Source organism: Anastrepha ludens, chromosome 6 (genome assembly GCF_028408465.1).
Source record: "Anastrepha ludens isolate Willacy chromosome 6, idAnaLude1.1, whole genome shotgun sequence".
NCBI lineage: Eukaryota > Metazoa > Arthropoda > Insecta > Diptera > Tephritidae > Anastrepha > Anastrepha ludens.
The window spans coordinates 115,063,339-115,085,943 of record NC_071502.1 but is presented as its reverse complement, the minus strand read 5'-3'; the positions used below and the strand labels follow the sequence as shown (position 1 = coordinate 115,085,943).

The following is a 22,605-nucleotide window of genomic DNA, read 5'->3' as shown; positions in this document are numbered from 1 at the left end:
CGGCCGCCTTGCCAAACCTTACCGAACAGAAATGAGGAACTCTTTGTCTTTTTGATTTCAGACACCTGAGCGTACCGGAATCCGTGTCGCCAGCGATATATTGCCGTCGAACTGTTATCTGACATGGTTCTGGTGCTAGTTCTTCTTCTTGTATATACTCAAATCAGAAAACATTTTCCCTTCGTCCATACTCACCTACATCGAGGTCAGGTCTAGTACAATAAAGAAAAAAGTGTTGCTGCGATTCGACATCCGATCCTATCAAGCGATCGGCTATGTTGAGGCCGACATTTCCTTTAAACATCAGATGGAAGTTCAATTGTTCCGCTGAAAACTCTCCCGCCTTCTCCTTATCTGGTGAAACGGGTGACACCACGGGTAGGTTGAGGTTGATGTTTGGCCATAAGAGACTATGGGAGTCGAGACATGAACCTGGACCCTCTATTAATTAATTAATGAAAAGTTGATATCTAAAATAAATCCTGTTTTTTTCGGTTATGACCAATAATATCAACACATGAATTTCGGATGCGTGAGAAACACGGAACTATTGAACAGGGTAATCGCATTACCGATGAAACAAATGAGACACTTGAGCAAAACGGGGATTGCGCGGCTGCAATCTTTCTTTACGTTGCCCAAGCATTTGGCGGTGGATTTTTTACTCGAAACTTACAGCACAGTCTGCATCCACAGCGGCAACATCTAAGGCACGCAAAAGACGAGGAGGAGATTTTCTTAGCAAAATCTTAGTAATTTTTTCTAAGTAATTGTTTGATATTTATTTGTTTTTTATTCAAAAATACTTTTTTTACATAACAAAGCAATGGCATTTCCACAAGCCTAAAATGCATTCATGGCTCTAAAAAATTTACGCTCAGCTAGCTGCCGAATTGAGCGCACACAGAAATGAGCGGCAAGAGCAAATGACATAGTGCGCTTTGCGGGGGAGGAGCTTGAAGGCAGAAATATGAAAAGAAAGTAAGACCGAAAAAAGCAGAGATCTGGGATTATGAAAAGAAAAGCGAATGGATGTGAACGTTTTGCAAAAACATAAATTATGCCAAGTGGCGATACGGCCAAGTGGTAAAAGTTATAATAAGGAGATAATGCCATGAAGCAAAAAGGGTTTTTAAAAGTCAAAAGTAAAAATTGCATGCTAATTTTAAAGTCAATAACTGTTCAGGAAAGAAAATAGAAAGGAAGTCCTTCAGCAATCGCTGTAACGTAATAAAAACGTGAGTGGGAGTGTGAGAGTGCGAGAGCATTCCCACTAACATTTATGAGAAATCACAGCTAATCTCACTCTGCATGCACACATGAGAGTTCATTTCCGCTCAACACTCATCCGGTTGCGTGCGCGTTCGGGAAAAGGGACTACTATCGTTTTTTTTTTTAATTTTCCAAAAGGATAGGTGTCACTTGTTGTTTGTGTGCTTAGCTCGCGTCGTTTGTGCGTGTGTGTAGTTGCGTCTATTGCGCTCTCATTGTTCCCGCTGCAGCTAAACTAGCTTGAGTGCCGTTTTGTTTTTTTTCGACTAATACGACGCACCGCACTGGTGCGGCCGAGTGCCACAATTCAAGCCGACGACACACTTTCGAACGAACTGGAGAGTGGGTAAATATTTGCTCGCAGCAGCTGAACGAATCGCAGCAATAAGCTGTTGCTTAAGTTTTGTTTTTGCCTGCCTGTAATCACTATAGTGGGTGGGTGGCGTGTACTGTTGCTTTTTTGTTATTGTTACGGTTCGCTCGTTCACTCAGCTTGCTGTTTAGTTGCCATTGCAGCTGCCGCTTCTGCTACGGCTGGCTGAGCGAGATGAAATTTCAATTCAGTTGCTTTTGAAATGTTCGCAAATACAGACGCTTTAAAATGATAATTGTGCTTTTCAACGGATATTTGTGTAACGTTACATATAACCATACACTGGTGTAGTTGTATGTAGGTAGCGTATGTGTGAATAGCTGAAGTGCATACTTATATATGTATGCCTATTTGCTTGTAAATGCGCTTATATGTGTGCAACTGTGCGTTGGTATTTGTGTATAAAAGTGTATGACATAAAAGGTGAAATTTGCAAGACGCCAGTGGAGAATTTTGTTTTTCGGTATGAATTAAAAAGGTGGGCAATTTTTTCATTAAGACATATTTATAAAAATATTTACTTATTGGTTTTATTTTTTCATTCGATAAAAATAAATAACTGTAAAATGGAAATATTGAAGAATTGAAATATTAAGAATGATGATTGGAAATCGAAATTTGTGCGATAGAGCAGAAATAAGTGGTCTGATGCAAGGAAAGGAGGAGAAATTTGTAAAGTTGAAAATTTAAACAGAATGAGAGGCGAATTTTGTAGTACTAGGAACATAAAAAATTAAACAGTATTTGATTAAGTAAAAAACTTTGGCTCAAGCCCTTAAAACGTTACGTTTTAGACTTGAAATAAACGAAATAAAAGAAAGAATTCCGAAAAGAAAGTATGTGAATTAATTTGAAATTAAAAGATATAGAATAATAAGAAAATTTGAGAAACAATTAGAAAACTCGAATAAAAAAATAAAAAAAATAAAAAATTCCAAAGGTACTAAAATGTAATTTCTGAGCTAGAAAAGTGAAATAACCGGAAGAGTAACACAAAAAAAAAACAACTAATCCAAACCATAAAATGTAACCAAGAAAACCAAAGTGCAATAATATATAATCAAAAGGTAAAGCAGAATAAGAAGAAACTAAGTGAAAAATTGACAATCAAAATTTCGAAAGAAAATAATTGAAAATATAATTTTATAAATTAAATAATCATAGAAGTAATACTTTTTCTATATTCGCACCAAGAAAAACTACAAAACTATGAAAAAAAAACAAACAAAAAATATAATATTCACCAATGCAAAACCAAAAACGTTAAAACATATTTAAATGTTTGAAAACAATAAAAAGACTGAAAATAAGAACAATTTACGAAGAAAAAATTAAAAAACATTCACAAAGTTCAGGAAAACATAATTTTTGAAAACAGAAAGTCACAAAAATATTTAGTAAAAATTTTTTAAGAACAATAAATAAAAATAATATTAAGAAATTAAATTTTATAAGAAGCAAGCAAATTCTAGAAACTTGGAAAATAATTGTTAGTGTGGCTGAACCAAGCGAAAAAAGATTTAAAAAAAATTCTTAGAGAATATTAAAGATATATAATAAAAAACTATATAACGAAAAGTAACTTTTCCAACAAAAATCAAAATATTTATATATTTAAAAAAACAAAGCTACGGAATGAAGACCTCTGCAGCCAGTTTCCTCAAACAAAAATGATTTTTAAATTTATTGACTCTTAATTTATTACTAAGAAAAATACAAATAATTGAAATTAAATACTAACAAAAACTGCTTATAAAGAAACTCATAAAAAGTTTTAGGGTCCCAACCAACTTATAAGAAAACTGAAGGAAATCTCTAAAGAAAATTTTAACGTTCAACAATTCGAAAATTTAATCCCCAACTAAGAAAGATTTTGGAAATAAAAAAAAAAAAATTTTAAATAAAAAAATTTGAATGCAATCAGAAAATAATAATTTCTTTTAATTTTAAAATATTCTTTTTTCTTTTGGAAGAGAGATTTCTGAAATTGTTAAACAAATTTAAAAAAAATAGAATACCAATAATAAATATTTGTTGACGCATACACCCTGTTTTGGTCTTTGGCCGAGCTCCTCGTCCTATTTGTGGTGCGCGTCTTGCTATTGTTCTACAAATGGAGGCACCTACAGTTTTAAGCCGACTCTGAACGGCAGAAACCTTTTTATGAAGAGCCAGAAAAAATAAAATAAAATAATATTTTTTGTTTCAATTTTATAATATTTTTCTGTTTCGTGTTTTTTTGTTTGGAAGAGAGATTTGAGAAATATTTAAAAAAATGTTATAAATTACAAAGTAGGTAGGTAAAATGGTTGAAGTGCACCTGACACTCCTCAAGTAGCACTAAAGTGCCGTTTTGATGCCATTATGAGACCTCTAACAGGTAGATATCTACAGCCAGCCAGAGCTGTTGATGTAATGAAGAAGATTGATGGGATTTAGGTTGGCGCACGGCCCCAGGCTGTCGAAGAAAGGAGCTCCCAGTGACCTTAGTCGTCTAGCTGCCGAACCCGGACATTTACAGAGAAAATGCTCTACAGCCTTTTTCTCTGAAAGGCCCCCACAGCTTCTGAAATGGGGGTTAAATGGTAAATCTAACTTTTCCACGTGTATACCGAACGTCCAGTGACCGGTTAGCATAGCTAAAAGTTAGGAAATTGAATGGCGTCCCTAGGACTTTCTGAGTCCTCCTGCTATTGTACTGAGGCCAAAGGGTTTGCGAAATAGCACATGAAGAAATGGAGCTCCATCTTTTCTGCGCTTTCCTGAGAAATAATTTGTACAACCCTAAGCATTTTGCATGCCTGCAAGATCGCAAAGACTTCTGCTTGAAAAACACTTGCAGTGTTTGGCAGTTTAAAGGAGATAGATAATTTGGCTGATTTAGAGAAAACCCCCGCTCCGACTCCCGATTCCATCTTGGAACTGTCAGTGAAGACAGAGGTGTAAGCTTCGGTGCAGATTTTCCCCTCGATCCAATCCTGTCTATTTGGAAAGACTGCCCTAGCACGACACTCAAACTCTAGTTTGCGGATAGAAAGATATGTTCGAAGTTCGGAAAAATACGGTGTTAACTGCCCGAAAATGCTACCATGTTCCTTGAGAGACTGTCTCCAGAGGACAATCTCCTTTAACCTGAATGCACTTTGAGCTGCGATGGAAATTACGGAAAAGTCGTTGGGAAGTAAGTGCAAAAGGACATTCAGGGCAGCACTGGGACAAGTTTTACATGCTCCGGTGATGCCAATGCATGCAGTCCTTTGCTCCCTCCCCAGTTTAGTGATATTATAGCCCTTACGAAGAGCTTCCCACCAAACCAGGCATCCATACGTTAAAATTGGCAAAATCACTGCGTTGTACATCCACAGCACGACCTGTGACTTGAGTCCCCATTTTTTACCGAACATAGATTAGCATAGTAGAACATAGTAGAAGGCTATACTGGCCTTCTTTACCCGATTTTCAATGTATAGCTTCCAATGGACTTTGAAGTCAAGTATCAGTCCAAGATACCTAACTTTCGATGACAGCGGGGGAACGTGGTTGTTTAATTTGGGAAGTCGAAAAGGTGGAGGTTTATGTTTTGTGGTAAATAGGACCAGCTCCATTTTATCAGAGTTGACTCGGAGGCCACAAGTGGCAGCCCAGCGACTGAGTACAGCCAGTGACCTTTCCAATATCTCAGCCATGACTGAGGGATACGGTCCCGATACCATCAGGACCAAGTCATCGGCGTATGCTACTACCTTAACTCCACCCTGATTCAGCATTATCAGAACAAAAAATATTAACATTACAAAAAAATATTAAAATGTAATAAAAAAAATTTATAAAAAAAGTTGTTTTAATAAAAAAGTTTTTCTTTCTAATTTTTGTTTTTTTGTTTGTTTGTTTTTTTGTTTTTTTGTTGGAAGGAAATCAACTTAAATGACTTAATATAATTAACAATGATTTTTAAACAACAACACGCGCACCACAATTAGGAATAGGAGCACGGCCAAACACCCAAAATGGTTGTGAGTGCCAATTATGTCATCCTGCACCTCGAAACTAGTCACAGAAACAAAAGCTTAGAAGAAATTTAGTGCTAAGCAACTTAACCAGACTATTGAAGAATGGAAAACTTTTAAAAACAGTATAAAAATATAAAAACTTTGAAATGATAATTAAATAAAAAAATACCTGATTTCAAAAACTAAAGTTTCAATTACTAAATAAAGTAAAAAAATTATTTTGGAAAAAATTATTTATTTAAGAATATAAAAAATAATCGTTTTGCAAAAAAAAAACAAACAATGCAAGAAAACAAAGTAAAAAATTAGTAAAATTCCTAAAATTTAATTGTACATAAATATATATAGTAAAATATAATACAAATAAAGGTATATGCAGCAATACATTTTTAAGCACAAATTAATGAGAATAACGAAAAAGAGGGCCAGAAAATAAAACCATAAAAAAATTTTTTTACAACTCTTGGAGCTAATTACAGAGCTACAGTTGCAAGCAGATATGCATTGGAGCGAGTAAACGTCAAAAGATTTCCATAACTCGAAGTCACATATTTTGTTTTTTCGTAAAGAAGTTATTCAATTTAATTAGAAAAAAAGTTATGCAAAAATAAATCTTCTAAAATCAAGATTGATCTGCCAAGTTATTTTAGCTTAATAAAGTAATACAAAAAAAATTACATTTTTAAAATGTCAAAAATAATAGCAAATAAAAAAATATAGGAGAGTATAAGATTGAAAAAAATATTGAAGTTAGAAAAATTTGTATCTATTACCAATACTTACCCTATAAAAAATCTAAAAAAAAAAACTCAAAATATTAATAAACGACCAACTCAGCTAGTCAAAGGTATTTTTAAGCGAATTTTTGTATTACCCGTGTCAACTGTGGGTATGTGCATGTATTAGTAGCTCGCGCCACAGCAACTGTTCTCTGTGATTGGGCAACATTATTGACCCATGGCAATGCCACTTATTACCACCAGGGGATACTTGAAGAGGCATTTATTTTCTGACTGCAGTTAGTAGTGAGCTTAGGTTAGGTTAGGCTAGGCTTTTGTGGCAATCGGTTTAACTCACTTAGACCATGCCGGTCCGTTGTGGTCTCACTGTGTAACACGGGAACCATACTGTGTATTTTTCATGGAACCATTTAGACTCTCTTATGAAGCGTATGATAGCTTTTATCCCAACACCGGATAGTTTTGTAGAAGAATGAAATTAACATTTTCCCAACAACCTTGCTCTACTGCTAGCTAAGGCTGGACAGTTACAAAGGCAGTGCTCTACTGTTTTTTCCTCTTCTCTTCTTCTCTACAACTTCTTCAGTATTCACGCGAAAATATTCCTAGCCTAAAAGAATGCCTACCGAACAGCCAATGACCGGCGCCGACACAAGCCACGACCTGTTAGATGTTCTCTCTTGAGAGGTTAAGCAATTCTCCTGATCTTCTCTTATCTTTTGCTGCCAAATTAGTCTGGTTGTAACACAATATTTTCTTCTCTCCATGATCTATTGGTCTCCTGGAAAATATTATTTTATATTCTTAAATGGCCATTGGAATTCTAATATTGCCTCTGTTTACAAGCAGAAGAAGATTAGTGCCCTTTCTCGCTAGTCATCGGCCTTGCAATTTCCTTCAATATCTCTATGTCCCGGAGCCCATGTAAGGCTGACCTTGAAGACAGTGCTAATATCATTTAGAGCTGCCGAACATTCCTGAGCTACCTTTGATCTTAGTATAACTGCCTTCACTGATTTGATGGCCGCCTGGCTGTCCGAGAAGATATTTACCGTAGTACTTTTAACGGCGTTTGTGTTAAGGTACACATTTACCTCCTTTATGGCTAGGACTTCTGCCTGGTACACGCTACAGAAGTCCGGGAGTCGGACAGATACTTCCAGTCCTAATTCCTTAGAAAAAACTCCTAAACCTACTTTATTTTCTAGCTTTGAGCCATCGGTGTAGAAATTTATTTCCCCTCTTGAAGTTTGTCACCCTCTTTTTGACGGGATGTTAGTCTTGATGAGCCTGTTAAAGGTGGGTTTCGGGAAATAGTAGTCGACGAGTAGTCATAGTATGTGTGATAGTATAGAAGAGTGGCCGAACCATTGGGTCTTTCGTAGCGCCATATTGTTAAGGGGACAGATACCTGTAAACGGCATATTTTCCCTGATTTTCATTGAAATTATTTAAAATGAAGAAGTCAATATATTTTTTTCAAAATTGGCATACAGTTTATTTATACATTAAAATAATATAAATTTTTTTTTTTAAGAATATTTTTTTTTTAAATAATATAAATGTTTTGTTTTTTTATTTTAATCATTTAAAATGGCGGATGTTCACTCAATTCTTCCAGGAAGGTCGCAACGGGGCTTCTCAATCGGCGGGCATTGTAGCATCGGCGTCAGTGATCTGAATACAAAAAACCAAATATTTTTTTGTTTATTAATGTCATAATTTCTATATGAATTAAACAAAAAAAAAAAAACATAATTTTGGGGCGAATTTATCTACTATTTTTGCTTCCAAAAAATTATTTTTTTGAACAATTTTCGAAAACTTAAATTCACATAGAAAAGATGTGTGCAAAATTTCAGGGTGATCGGTCAATAACTTTTCGAGTTATCGTGTACGATAATTCGAAAAATATAGTTTTGAGAAAAACGCGTCTAAGAAATACTTAAATTTACGTTCTAAAATTTTCTTGACATATTCTTAAAGGATTATATTAACATTTTATGAAAAAATTTTTTTTTTCGAAATTTTACAGGGGACAGCCCTTAAGTCGAAGCGCTGAATCGGCGGCGTACGACTTGGTTGAAAATCAGAACTACTACTCCGATCACTCTGAGATGCAGTCATCGTCGTTGGATTCGTTCTCATGGTCGTTGTCATTGTCCGCAATGTCTATTGTCAATATCATCCTTCCACTCCTGAATGGTTGAATTCATTCACTCTGAAATTTTTAATAACAACGAAATTTCGAATAACTCACATATTTTTGTACATATCTATGCACTGTGCAAGGATTTAACTCGCCGATATTGCACATCAAGGAGCGAAGTTAAGCACCCCATTTTTGTTTTAAAACAGACAACGACATGCTATCTACTTAGCACGTGACACTCGATCGCTTCTGTAAAAACTGAGCATTTCAGTTTCCATTTTTTATTGCCCAAAACCCAGATTTCTGAGAACTCATTTTTATGCAGCAAATCTGATAAAAAACACACCATTTCAAATGAAATGGAACTCGAATAATTGCCGTAACTTTTAATAGAAGGCAAGTGTATTTTTCTGAACGAAATATGTAAATCGAAATGTAACCAATATTTCTGTGTCCTTTGCAATTTATGATTTAATAGCAACTCTTTCGGAGAAAATTAATTAAATTTAATTCTTTTTTTATTATTTTAAATGGCTCGTTTTTTTATTTTGTCTTATTTTTTACATTTTAATTACGTTTTTATTTCAGTCTAATATTTTTTTATTTTTTTATTGCGACTGAAATGCTTTGAGCGTAACTCCTCACCACAAATAGAGCGCGTAACTTACTATTAGGGGATTCCCCAAGCTCAGAATCATTTGAGCTCAATGCAAACTATTTACATGCAAACTTTGAAACGTTTATTGTTCATGTTACAGAATTTTCTCGTCTACTTCACGTTTTAGAGTAGTAAATGCACAAAAAAATTTGTTCACGTTTTGCAGTGTATATGCAATTGGCGGTTACATCTTTTGTTGATTGTTTGGCCGCTGTCCTCCTGTGGAATACCTTTTCTATTACTACCGCCCATTGCGGCAGCAACGCCACCATACGGCTATAGACCATAAATATAGTTTTCTTTAGCTTTAAATTTAGTTGGAAATAATTTAGTATAAAAAAGCCACAAACGGCTATTAATCCATTGAAAAAAGTTTAAAATTATTTTGCTACTATAAAACGTGCAAAGCACTCATAGTCGAGCGGTTTCACATAACATTTCCCTTTTTGTAATGAAACGGGAAAGCCTTTACTCCACCCTCACCCACTCTAAACAGCAAACAACCCCAACTATGACAAATTTCAATAATTAAACGCTCGTTAAACGCTTATTAATTATACTTTCCATAAAATCACTTACATGCACACATGCATACTTACACTTACGGTATTTAACCTACATACATTTCTATATATAATATATATAAAAAATCCCACGCTCATTGCTCCATACACATTAATGTCACACTTCCTTCCATTTCTCATCACCAACAACTACTACCTTTGGTGTTTGGCATTTAAGGCGCACATACACGTATACAAAAACAGAAATTATTCTGCGAGCAGCAAGGCAGCGCCAATCATATGTTGCCGCTGCCAATTGCAGACTTTGTTATCCAGTTTTATATACTCTTTGTGTTGTTGCTTTTTTTTGCTGCTTTGCCTAGTGCAAATTTGTTGCAAAACCAAGTATTGATAATGAAGAAAAAATTTGCGAAAAGAAGCAACAACGCGCCATAAGAGAGCAAGAAAGGAATACAAAGAGAGAAAGCGAGTGAGTAGCGTTAGGAGAGACCGCGTTTGTGGAGAGCGCCAGAACTTGAACTACTTAATTGCATAAAGCCACACACACACACAGCACACTTACATGGGACTTATATGTTTGGCTGGGATGCCTGCGAGGGTTGGGTTGTAGAGCAGCTTGGGTGGTAGGTGACAAGCGCACAGATAATTAAAATAGTTAGCCTGCTGATAGTTAACCGGCTAGGTGGTATCGGCAGAAGGCTAATGCTTCATTCGATTTCATACAACTAAGTAACTTGCTGGGTTGCCTTTGATTTTCTTGTTCATTCACTCAGATCTGCGACACTCATCACTTTATCGACTCCTATTGCAGCTGGTTAGCGACTAAACGACACCTCGCGGTGCTGAATGCTTGAATTATCTGAGTCTCCTTAATTCTATATACTTAGAAGTTGGCTCCATTCTCATCAGATGCATTTTTGTTTTTTCTTCGAACTTATCGACCCTGTCATTTCTACATATTGATTACGTACCTACAAATGGACTCGTCAGATAGTTCGTGCTTGCGTGTTGGCTATTGCGTGCAGACACTTGTTTTACTTTCTAGCTCATACTGAAAAATTTCAATTTCACCAATCGTGCATCTTGTGGGAGGATTTGAGACAGGAATTGACACAGAAGAGTTGCCAAGCAGAAAGGGTAGCAGAACAGGCCCTCCATTCACATGGCGTCACAACTAAAGAGCTGACGAAAGTGGGCACAAATATCAGACAAATCCACACGGCAAAAGAAAGTAAAATGTGTGGCATACACATGTAGAATTGTGTCGCGTGTGGTGGGATTGGTGGTTTCCTTAAAATAGTTTTAAAGTTTGCTGGGGTAGGTGTTGTTGGAGTTCACACCAGAAGTTGTGTTTGAACGGGCGGTTCGTGCGAACAAAAATAGTTTCCGTGGCCTTTATTAGTGCATGACATCTATTTTTTACTATTTTAGAATAGAAGCTAAGTAGGCTCTATGTGACGGTGGAACGATAACACGATAGTTTAGTAGTCACCGTGAATGTTGTAGTTGACATGGTTTTGACAGTGCATGCATGACTGGAATTTGTGTGCTAAAACTTGCGTAATTATTTTCAATTGTTCGAAAATAGCGATGACAGGCAGGCATTACACAGCTGACATCAAGTTGAATTAAACTGAAATAAATCGAGAATAAAAGACTACGCAGGATGAAAGCAAAATTGTTTGTGTAATCTGCCGTGAAATCATATTAAAGAAGCTCCGAGAACGAACTGAGAGCGAAAGTGTCAGAAAAGCTATATTTTATAAACAAATCAGAAAAGTTAGGTTAGGTTAACGGAATAGAAAGAAAGTATAGTATTTTTAATATCTATAGCACAGAAACTCCTTCACACATTTTGAGAATTTCTTCACTTACTTACTAAATTGGCCGCAACAACCCGTTACCGAGTTGCAGCCTGCCGAATAATGTATCGCCAGGTGTCGCTGTCTTCCGCACACCTTTTTAAGTTTCTTAAACCAAGAGAAGCCAGATCATCTTCAATTTGGTCCTTCCGTCGGAAACTAGGACGTACTCTTCGCCGTCGACCGCCAATTACCATTTCAAACAACTTCTTCGCCTGAGCAGTTCTTCCCGTACGGTCGACATGACCCAACCACCTTAGTCGCTGCAGGCCGACTCGTTTGATTATGACAATATCTTCGTAAAGGTGGAAGGATGGTTCCATGTGTAGAAGTTCACGCACGTGGGCGAAGTCTCTGATCGCCATTGACTTGGTAGTGATCAGAGCGCGGTTCTTCTGCATGCGGTACAAGCCACTCACAACTTCCGGGCGTTGCCCAAGTATTCTCTGGATAGCTTCCGAGCATCCGTTTGAGAGCGAGCTAATGTGAGAAGGCGAAACCACCCAGGATATTTGGTTCTGTGCTTGGTTTGGGAACCGCCACATAGAAACACCAACCAATGAAAAGATAAGAATTTAGTTGCCCCTTATTCAACTCTAATTATTTTTTGTGAAAAAAAGATTAATTTTCGATTAAAAAAACATATAAATACAAGTTTCAAACTTTGTGGAAATTAAGAAAAAGAATGAAAAAAAACTTCAAACTTTTTAATCAGAGTTTAAAAAAAATGAGGTACGCGGTTTTTCAGATCATTAAATTTTAGCCGACGTAGCTGTTGTTTTTGTTGTAGCAGCATAAACATTCCCCATACATATATTTGAAGTGACAGTCCTTGGCCGGATATAAATCCGGGTCGTTCCGGTAACGTAGAACCGACTGTTGTGGGAACGTGTAGTTGAATGAGTTGGTGCGTGACTACCATTCGCAAGTGCCGAACATGTGCGCCTTAGGCACGAAACACCAATTGATAGTTTTTTCTAATGGCGGCATGCCTCGGTAGGCAATGGCAAGCCTACGAGTATATTTCTGTCATAAAAAGTTGCTCATAAAAAAACATCAGTCGTTCGGATTCGACTTAAAACTGTAGGTCCCTCCATTTTGTGAAAAACAACAAGGCGCTCCACAGATAGTAGCTAAGCAAAAAAAAAATTAATATAAAATATTTAATAAAGTGGAAGGTTAAATTGGCTCAAAGCTCTCATTGAATTTGCAAATTTTTTTTGCTGGGCGTTTCTTCCATATAAAAAAGTGACGAGCATCCATTATACGAAGCAAATGCACAAGACTACCAGCCAAAAAAAAAAATAAAAAAATTAAAAAAAATTCAATAAGATTTTTGAGCCACATTAAATCTGCATTTAACTATTTCAAAATTCAAATTCAAAAATTTTATGAAATTTTTTTTTAATTTGCACTAAATTTGAAGCTTGGAGTTATATGGTTCCGAAGAAAACTGAATTGCACACCGAAACTGAAACTTTATACGAAAATTATAAAAATTAAATAAGAAATATATTATTGTCAAAGCTTGTCCATAAGACTCTACTCTATAGTCAAGAAACGGGCAATAGTTGTTTGTAAGCAGAAAAGTATAAACTGACTTCTAAAATTACCTCACCTCAAATACTCATTCAGTCAAATTCATTAAAAGTCAAGTAAGGCACCCAAATATGTTCAATTTTCTAAGTGTTCGAAAAGCAGCTGATCTCGCTGTTTTGCATTCTAGTCAACAAGTCTGCTCATTGTATTCCAAGTATTATAACGAATGATGGACCCTCAGATGCTCAGTTTCTAACCACATGAAACCTCAAACGCTTTACAGTCAGAGTAGAGGAGAAAAAAGTACGGCAACTTCATTGACCAGATCAAGTCCCACGAATAGTTGCTACCGCTTCAGTTCCGAGAGCATTCGATGTGATACTGGTGACGGTAGAGAAAGAGAATGGCTTTCTCTGTGTTGAAAAACCCAAGTGGATAATGGATTGGCTTCACTCAATGCTCATAATTGACGCCCGCAAGAACAAATTACTGGCGTGGAGGCTGAAAGAATGTTGGAATGTGCCAGCGAAGAAGCTCGAAGCTGGCCGCGAGACGATGACATTAATTTGAAATGAAAAACAAGCAATGTTGCTCACTGTCAAGCATGAATTCTGGGGAGTACAAAAATGTAAGAAAATAGAAGAAGGTTGCTTACCTCTGCCTCTAACAATAGTGAACGCTATAAATACCCTTCCCGCGTTTGTGTGGCTTATAGAGTCATAGTGCCATATTAACCATCTAAAGTTACCGATGCAATTCAAATTTATTTTACTTGCTTTGGCGAATAGAGATCAGAGCCATAGAAAACCAAGAAGCTTCTCAAGCGGATGAAGCAAAGCTGGATTTTGACAATTTTCGAATCAAAGCGAGCTTGATTTGATACTCTCACAGCAGTCGCCACGGCTTCAACACTCAAATTCATTTTCAGCCTTAAATACGAATCTTTCTCTTGGGGTTATCGCCAACTGATTTAATGAGGGATCGCTTTGAAATTTTAGATCGCGCAATACTAGGTCTAAAGCGGTCAAAGTCTAGAAGATACGTTTTTTCTTAAGAGGGAAATTTGATTTAAATAGATTTTACTATTTCTATAATCAAAGCAACAAGGCCTACCAATTACGCACACCACGAAAAAAGAAAAAAAATGCAGCAGCCCAAAAAGAGTAACAAAGCAAACACAAAAAAAAAAAACAAAAACAAAAAAAACTTGTTTGCAACTCCTACACAGAAAAGCTGTTTAACTTTGCAACTGAACGTGATTGGGCAAACAAGAAATAAATTAAAAATGGTGCGATGCTATGATAAGAAAATGTAGAGACCAAAAAAGAAAACGCCACTTGGCGGTTGTTATGCGTAAGAAAACAACTACTACAGGAATACCGATAGAATAACAAAAGTTGTACCGCATTATACAATATGAAAGGAGAATAGATATAAGAAATGAAGTGAAATTGAAGAAGAGATGAAAAACAGACTGTTATCCAACAATAGCAATGAAATGACAATACCAGCTCAAAGCAGAGCAAGCACAACCAACTAAGTCGAGCCACAGTGAGTGAATTATGGCCTAGAATTAAAAGTTAGAAAAATAATTTCACGTACTGCTATAATGAATGGTGAAATTTCTTAACATCTAAAGAGTCGCATCAGGCAAGCCCGTTTTTCACTCACTTAAGCTCGCCCAAGAGGTGCAACAAAGTTTTTAATGCGAAGTTTTATTTATCTAAGCATACAAATATCATTCAAGTATTAGCTCGAGCATTCGAGTTCCCGCAATAGGTTGCTAAGCGAGCTGTTTTGCTTCCGAGATATAACTAGAAATTCGTTATTCGAGTTCCTCGCCTTTTATATTGGTTTAGCAGTAATAGTAATTTTTGTTGCGCTTTCTGCTTTAAGTTTTTATACTTAATTCAAATTTGGACTTCAAACTCTTTAGAAGCGCAAACAGAAAAAAATGTTGAAGAAGCTGCTATTAAATGCAGGCGAAAATCAAATTAATTTAGAAGCTGATTTCAATTCAGATGACGGTCAAATTGATCTAAATAGCATTGAAAAATCTAAAGATGACATTGCCAACATAGTCGACAACAGTCAACTATGAGCCATAGTTTCTGTTCATCCAGCTGTGGAGTTGCCTGTCTCCCATCGGTCGCGTCCCCAGTGGCGGATAGTGGAACGCTCGGCAGATATGCAAGCTAGGTGGAAAATAAATTACCACTCGTGGGCCAAAACGGGCAACATCTGCTTGGGGGTGTAGGTAGTTTTCATCTATCACCAAGCTAGGTTAGGCGGGCTAGTAACCTACTTATATATATATACTAGCTTTAACCCGCGACGCCGCTCGCAAAGGAGTAGTTTTGAGGGATTTAGGATATGTATATAAAGGGTCCGCCATATAACTTTACGGAATTAAAAATGCTATAAAAAAGAAACTACTCAATATTTTTCCAAACTGTTTTTTTTTATTTTGAAGTACAATCCTTCCGGTTTATGATGGAACACACCTTCATTCATATGGCTGCCTCGGAGTCATACCAAGGTCTTTACGCAAAATTCGTCTCAATGATGTCTCCGAAATGTCCAATTCTTGAGAACGACGGTGAACTGATGATCCTGGTGATTCACGAACACTCTTGGCCACAGCAGCAATATTTTCGGGTGTACGCACGGTTTTGGTCGGTCACGCGTTGGTTTGTCAATAAGCAACCCAGTTTCTCTTACTTTTTTCGCAAAGTAACGCACATACGCTTCATTCGGTGCTTTTCTTCTTCCCATTGCCGTACGTAATTTTCGTACACATTCTGCAACATTACCATGATTTTCAAAGTAATGTCGCAATATTTCCCAGCGTTATTTGAGCGTATACACAACCATTTTCGTTCAGCGGAAGAATAAAACTAATTTTCTGTCAAATCAGATGACAGTTAAGTGTTACCATTCTTCAAATAATACTTATTTCAAATCCGTAACGATAGATGGCGGGCCCTGTAAAAGAATTACAAACAATAATTTCATAGAAAATAATTTTTTATTTATAACCATAATATTACAATACCCGGCATCCGTTGCTATGCCTCGTTGAATAAAATCAAACCAACCAATCAGAAAAATATCAAGCAAAATTATTTTTATTAATTTTCTATCTCAAACCGTTTTTGAACTTTGCATTTGGGTCATAGTTGAACAGCTGATGCGGATTATGAAGTCTAGAGTGTGCTATAAATAGTGGGAAATAGGAAAAACTAAGATTTTTTAGATTAAATTTAAGCAAATATTCGATTATTAGTGACGAATGAGAGTGGTGGTGCGGACTAGGGGGTGTGGGAAGGAAGAATTTTTACGTCATTTGGTGTTGTCGTTTCGTAGTGATGCGCGGACAACGTACAGAAATTCACCTTTATAGTATAGATATACATATATAATTGGCACGTACACCCGTTTTGGGTGTTTGGCCGAGCTCCTCCTCCACAAATGGAGGAACCTATAGTTTTCAACCGACTCCGAACGGCAGATATTTTTATGAGGAGCTTTTTCATGACAGAAATACACTCGGAAGTTTGCCATTGCCTGCGGAGGGGCGACCGCTATTAGAAAAATGTTTTTCTTTAGTTTTGGTGTTTCACCGAGATTTGAACCTACGTTCTCTCTGTGAATTCCGAATGGTAGGCTATACGGCTATGGCGGCCGCCCTCCTTACTCGAATCTAATTTGGTAACGAATCGTCAAAGAGCAAAATAAAGACTTATCGAAAATCGCCATTGCATTAAAAATTGAAAATTGACTTTTTATTTACGTTCAGATTTGAACAACATTTGACTGTATAAGTAGAGAGAGCCATTGGTTCTAGTGATCGTCCAAAGGCAAAAAGTAGGTGTTCAAGGCATTCGAGCCGAATAGAAATGCTTCAGGCAGAGTTTTGGCACGCAAATTTAATGTTTCCAAAAAACAAATAGAAAAGAGACTGACGCTAGATTGAAGACATATGTAGCGCAAAATTAATCACCCTATCGGGAGATTTATAATTTTTGCCGTCACATAACGCCACACGTCAATCTTATTTGGCACTTGTGAAGAAAATAGCTGTAATAGGTACATAAAAAAATGCAAGAAATGGAGGTCGAAAAGGTCAAAATAGAGATTTCCATCACCGAAATATTTGTTTTACGTTAAAAAAAATTATTCAAAAACAAAATTGGATGATTAATTTTGCGCCACATTCATTAAACTCGTAAAGTAAAATATTTTTTGTATAAATATTTTAAAAGTTTTTCGATTTTTTCGCTGGCAGACCTAACTATGAGCATTGTTAATTTGTTGTCAAATTTTTCACCACAGGCGACACTAGTGCATAGAAGTGGTCTGTTGTTTAGATTTGAAAACGAAGAACCAACCAAGCGTGTAATCTCTAGCATCTGTTTTAGGCCCTAGAACCTTCGTTAGTATATACTTACATGCATATTTTGTTGTTTTAATCATTTTTTTAATACAGTGATGTAAATCCGTATTTGGACCTTTGCGCGCTCCCTTCACAAATGCCAGAAATGATTGACGTACAACGCCATTTGGAAAAATTATAAATCTTCCGATAGGGTGATTTATTTTGTGCCACCTTGTATCCGCCGATCAATAGTGGTATAGAATCATCTGCATTTTTTTTATTACTCGAACTTAGTAGGTGCATACGCTTTTAGAATAAAAACAAAAACAAATTGCAGTAGTGAATTTCCTTTAAATCTTAAAATGACTTTACCCAACATGCCAAGTTACGATTTACCAGTTTTAAAAATTAAAAATCAACTTTTTCTAGCAAATAAGTGCAGAAAAAGTGCTCTTGCTCTTTTCTGACTCTAAGTGCATCCGCTTGAAAATAAAGAAACTTTCTTAAAGACCTCCCTCTACTACGTCGTGCCTCCAGGCAACCGCTGTTGAAGTTGCACAGTCATACGACTATCATCCTCATGTTGCGTAGTATTGTTGTTGTTTTTATTGTAGTGCCCGCTGCTTACATATTGTACGCATTCGTTTTGTCTGCCAGACGAAGGACAACGAAATAATAATAAAGCCAGTGGAGATTGCAAATTCATTACATTCTGCCAATTTTCCCCTGCATTTTTTTTTTGTTAGATGTTTTGTTTCTTCTCTTTTTTTGTTTATTTGTGTGCTTTTGCTACTTTTTCTACTACTTTGCATAATTATTTCTGCTGTTTCGGAAGTCACCACAAGCTTTTCCGCTTGAGCGAAAGGTTATTGTTGGTTAGTGGTGTAGTGCGGTGGAATGGGTTGATTTGGTTAAGCAGGATTTGCTGATGATTTTATCAATTTTGGGTAAGTAGGCAAGTAGTGGCGTTTCAGCTTTTTCTCCTATTCGAAGTGTAGTAGCGTGCAGGTGCGTACCCTCTTTCACCTTTGTACTTTTTGTATTGGTGTTGCTGTTGCTTTCCTACAAGTTTTGTGGTTCTCTCTCTCTCTCTCTTTTCCTTGCTGTTTATTAAGAAGCAACTTGTTTACCGGATCTGTTGGGCCATTGTCGCTCTTCTACGCTTACGAGTTTTGCTATGCCACCTTAACCTGGTTGTTTGTTTACTTTTTACGCAGTGATTTGCAATTTTTATTTTTATTTCTTATTTTCTACAATTCTGCTTTTAAGAGAGCTATGTGAGCTGTGTTTATCAGGAAGCTCAAAATGGTTGAAAATATATTAAATAGAAATGTAAAACTATATCGGCCAATGGAGTCAAGTAGTACTTTCGCCATGAAAAAGTTTCTCGTGAAAATGCAGCCCAATATTAAGACTCTGGCAATAAATTGGGCAGGCAGTTCAGAGAAATATAACCAAATATATGTATCTGCGCGCGCCATTTATAAAGTGCATTAAATAACTATAGCACTGGAACTTATCGACAAGTTTTGACAATTTATTATTTTTTTCTCTTTCCTATTTAATTTTAAGAAACTTTTTAGGCAAATATGGTTCATTGTTTAGCTTCAAATTTTGTGCAAATTTCAAAAACAAAAATTAAAAAATTTACATCAAAATTTCAAACTTTTTATCAGAATTTTTCTTATCATCATCATGCATGGCACTACAGCTCGGTGTGAACCTTAGCCTCCTCCACACTTTTTCTCCATACATCTCATTCCAAGCGGCCTCGGTAGTTTAGCGTAGGTACCATAGCCTGCCATCCCAGAGGTTGTGGATTCGAACCCCACGTAAAACACGCTCCTCTCACTTTTCCAAATTTACCTACTTTCCCTGTTTCTAAAAAAACAAAAAAAAAAAAAAATCTCATTTGTCAAACGCAAACCATTCCATCCTTACTCCCGCACAATAGTCAGTGCATTACTCGTATTTGCATTGTGGCTGTTAAAACAAGCAAAAACAAACAGTTACACATTGCATCCGCGGTAATAGCGCAGGCACACGAAATTTAGCGAAGTCCTCAGAAGCCGTTGGTCCTAAGCAACGACAGGTGGGCATTTCCACCACTTAGGACTGGTAGTGGCAGGCTAATTACTTACCCTATGAGAAATCAAATAGATTAACGAAACCAACACAAGGCAAGTCTTGTCGAGGTCCTATGCTTCCGACAGGAGTGAACAAGGAAAAAAGAAAAAAGTACGTGTAGCGTAGTACACATAACGGAAGTAAAATTTTTCAACGCAGACAAAGATAGAGAGAGAGACCCGAGAGAGAATGAGAGAGAGAGAGAGAAAGAATATATATCTAAATAAATTCACAACATTTGCAGAGAATACAAATAGACAAAATTTACAAAAAACGGAGAAGGGTCGGCCGGTCTAGGTAAACGCCGAACACAAATCGTGGCAACAACGCGCACTACTCCGAGCGTTTTTCATCCGCACAGCGAATCCAGCACCGCAGCAACGGCACAAATTACTGCAAGGCAATACCAATAAATCCGACGCCAGAATGGATAGCACTTTATAGTACGCACAAGCACTTCCCAGGAAACGGAAATTAGCGCCAAAAAGTAGGCACCAAAACAAAAAAAACGCCAAAAAAAGTGGGATCAAAAAACGCCCCAAGCAGTAGGCTCCAAGGAAATATAATGCCAAAAAGTAGGCACCAAACCTATATTACAAGTTGGCACCAACAAACAAGCGCCCAAAAGTAGGCAGTGTTATTTCTCACTAGAAAAAAGCAACCTACCACTAAAGTGTGTCTAAGATATATATAAGGTATAGCTCTCTCTCTCCTTTTCCTCTACGTTATATCTTTTTTCTCTCTCGCGGAACGAAAATGTCCAAAACTTTGCATGGCCTTGAAATTTTACTCTCCATTCTCGTTCGTCCATCGACGCTTAAGAAGTTTCACTTCAAAAAACATCTCATTCCACAGCCATACTACGGTAATTCGCCGCTCTTATGATTCTAAGATCGTCCTCAACATACCATCCCTAACCATCTTTCTCGCGGTTCCCCTCTTCACTTTACCCCATTTTTCCGTGCATTCAAAACTTTGCGAGGTGTTTCATCTGGCATTCTGAAAACGTGCCCCAGCCATCGAATGCGTTACGATTTAACAAGCCACACGACATTTTCTCCTTTTAGGAATTCCTGTAGCCCTGATGCGATAGAGACCATTTCCTTTTCGTACTGGGCCCAGTATTCTTCTCACTATTTCTCTAATTGCTTAAAAATTGCTTAATTGTGCAATTGTATCTGGTTTCGGTGTCCACGTTTCACATCCATATGATGCCTCTGGTCAAATCAGTGTTTTATATATTTTGATTTTCGTTCTATTATTCAAGAGTTCAGCACGAAAGTGTTGCATATTAATAGTCTCATATAAGTCAAAGAAGTTCTAACAAACACGGAGAATACATTAAATATTTCAAAATTTCGAAATGGCAAAAACATTAAAAAAAATTGCTATCTTTCAGCATTTTTTAGTAAGCTTAAAATGTGATAACAGCTTGAAAAGTGTCAGCAACACAAACAAATTAACAAAATGCAAACAAAATATAAATAAAGATGATAAACATGCAAACAAGGCAAACAGGATCAACAAATAAGTGGATGTGTAGCGAAAAACAAAAACCAAGTAAAATAAAAGTTAATTAAATCAGTGTGCAACTTAAAGGCAAAGGCCAGCCGCGGGCAAGTCACAGCACCTACGCACCCGTAGACGCCAACATACTTATAAACATATGTACCTAAGTACTTTCATGTCAACAGCAACAGCTGAAGAGGGGGCGGAAGAACAATCTTATCTTAAAAAGGTGTCTAAACAGAACATAATCTTAATTAAAAACAGGCTAAGGCAATGCTTTGTAAAATCGACTGCAAAAAGGCAACCCTAAGCGGCAGCAGCAGCACGCATACTTTCAGAAACAATAGCAGTGTGTCCTTCGTTGAAAGGTCGTACGATTCCAAGGAAATAAACTGAAAACCAATTTACAAAGAGCTTGGCGCCCAGATTTGTTGGTGAAAAAGTCACGCAGTTCGAACAAAACTTAAACCTTGACAAGGTAAGCATTTTGACAGCTGCTTTTATTAATTCTACTTTTTTGCGCGTTTGAAACTACACACAACGCTTTCCTTGTTTTATTAATTTGAGCTTTGAATTTAACTTCTGCCAAGGGCCAGCTTTCTGACTGTTAGTTGCGTAGCAAGAGAGTGGTCTGCCATGTTCATATTTTTTGACAATTTTTTAAAAATCTTTGCATATTATCATTATCAACTGTCATAGGTTAGATAACCAAATATTGTGATAACATTTTTCAAGCAAAATTGGGAAAGTTTCGAAAAATTTTCTCGATTTTTTTTGGTCCTTTAATCTTCCGCTAATGGGCTTTTATGAAAATTTGCCTTAATAAAATACAAAAAAAAATTGTCTTCAATTATTTCAACAATTCCAATTATTTTAAATGCAAACTTATTTAAATCTTAATATTATAAAATATTTAATATTATTTTAATTAATTATGTTGGTCTCCTGGCTGCGAAGATGGTTTGAGCCCCATATCATGGGGACCAACTCAACACGAACTAAGAGGGAAGCTCCATATGTGGATTGGCTAGCCATCCATCCGCTTTACGGCGAAATTGGTGGTCATCCAATCACCATGCGAAGATCACCGTACCGACGAAGATCCCTTCTTATTCCTAAACCCCTGTTATCCCATTATTTCCTCTCCTTGTCCACCCCCTAATCCATAGTGGTATGCGACACGGTGCCCATTGGTTGGTTTGCAGGCAGAGGGTTTACCAGACCGGCTGTATTTCAACGGCGCCTTCCTAATAGCGGGCCGCCTTAGGGAGTATCTGGGGTGCTGCCGTGGTGGACCGTTTGAATTCCTCTTTATATCCATAGACCACAGCACTCGCCTCGTCCAGCAGGTGGTAGCAAGAAAAAGATGAATATGAATACACACAATACTCACTTAAGTGACAAAACTTCCACCGTAACGGGAGCAGGTTACAGTGGTCGCAATGCTACTAGCCATTCTGT

General features: G+C 36.8%; 1 protein-coding gene across 1 annotated transcript in view; it reads left to right on the top strand.

Moving 5' to 3' along the window:
- Positions 1-1,855: 1,855 nt before the first annotated feature.
- LOC128868682 (uncharacterized) overlaps positions 1,856-22,605 on the top strand; it is a 184,010-nt gene continuing 163,260 nt past the window's right edge. The window contains exons 1-2 of the mRNA XM_054111043.1: positions 1,856-2,123; positions 21,035-21,622. The gene's annotated coding sequence lies outside the window, so the exon portion shown is untranslated. The remainder of the gene's footprint in view (positions 2,124-21,034; positions 21,623-22,605) is intronic.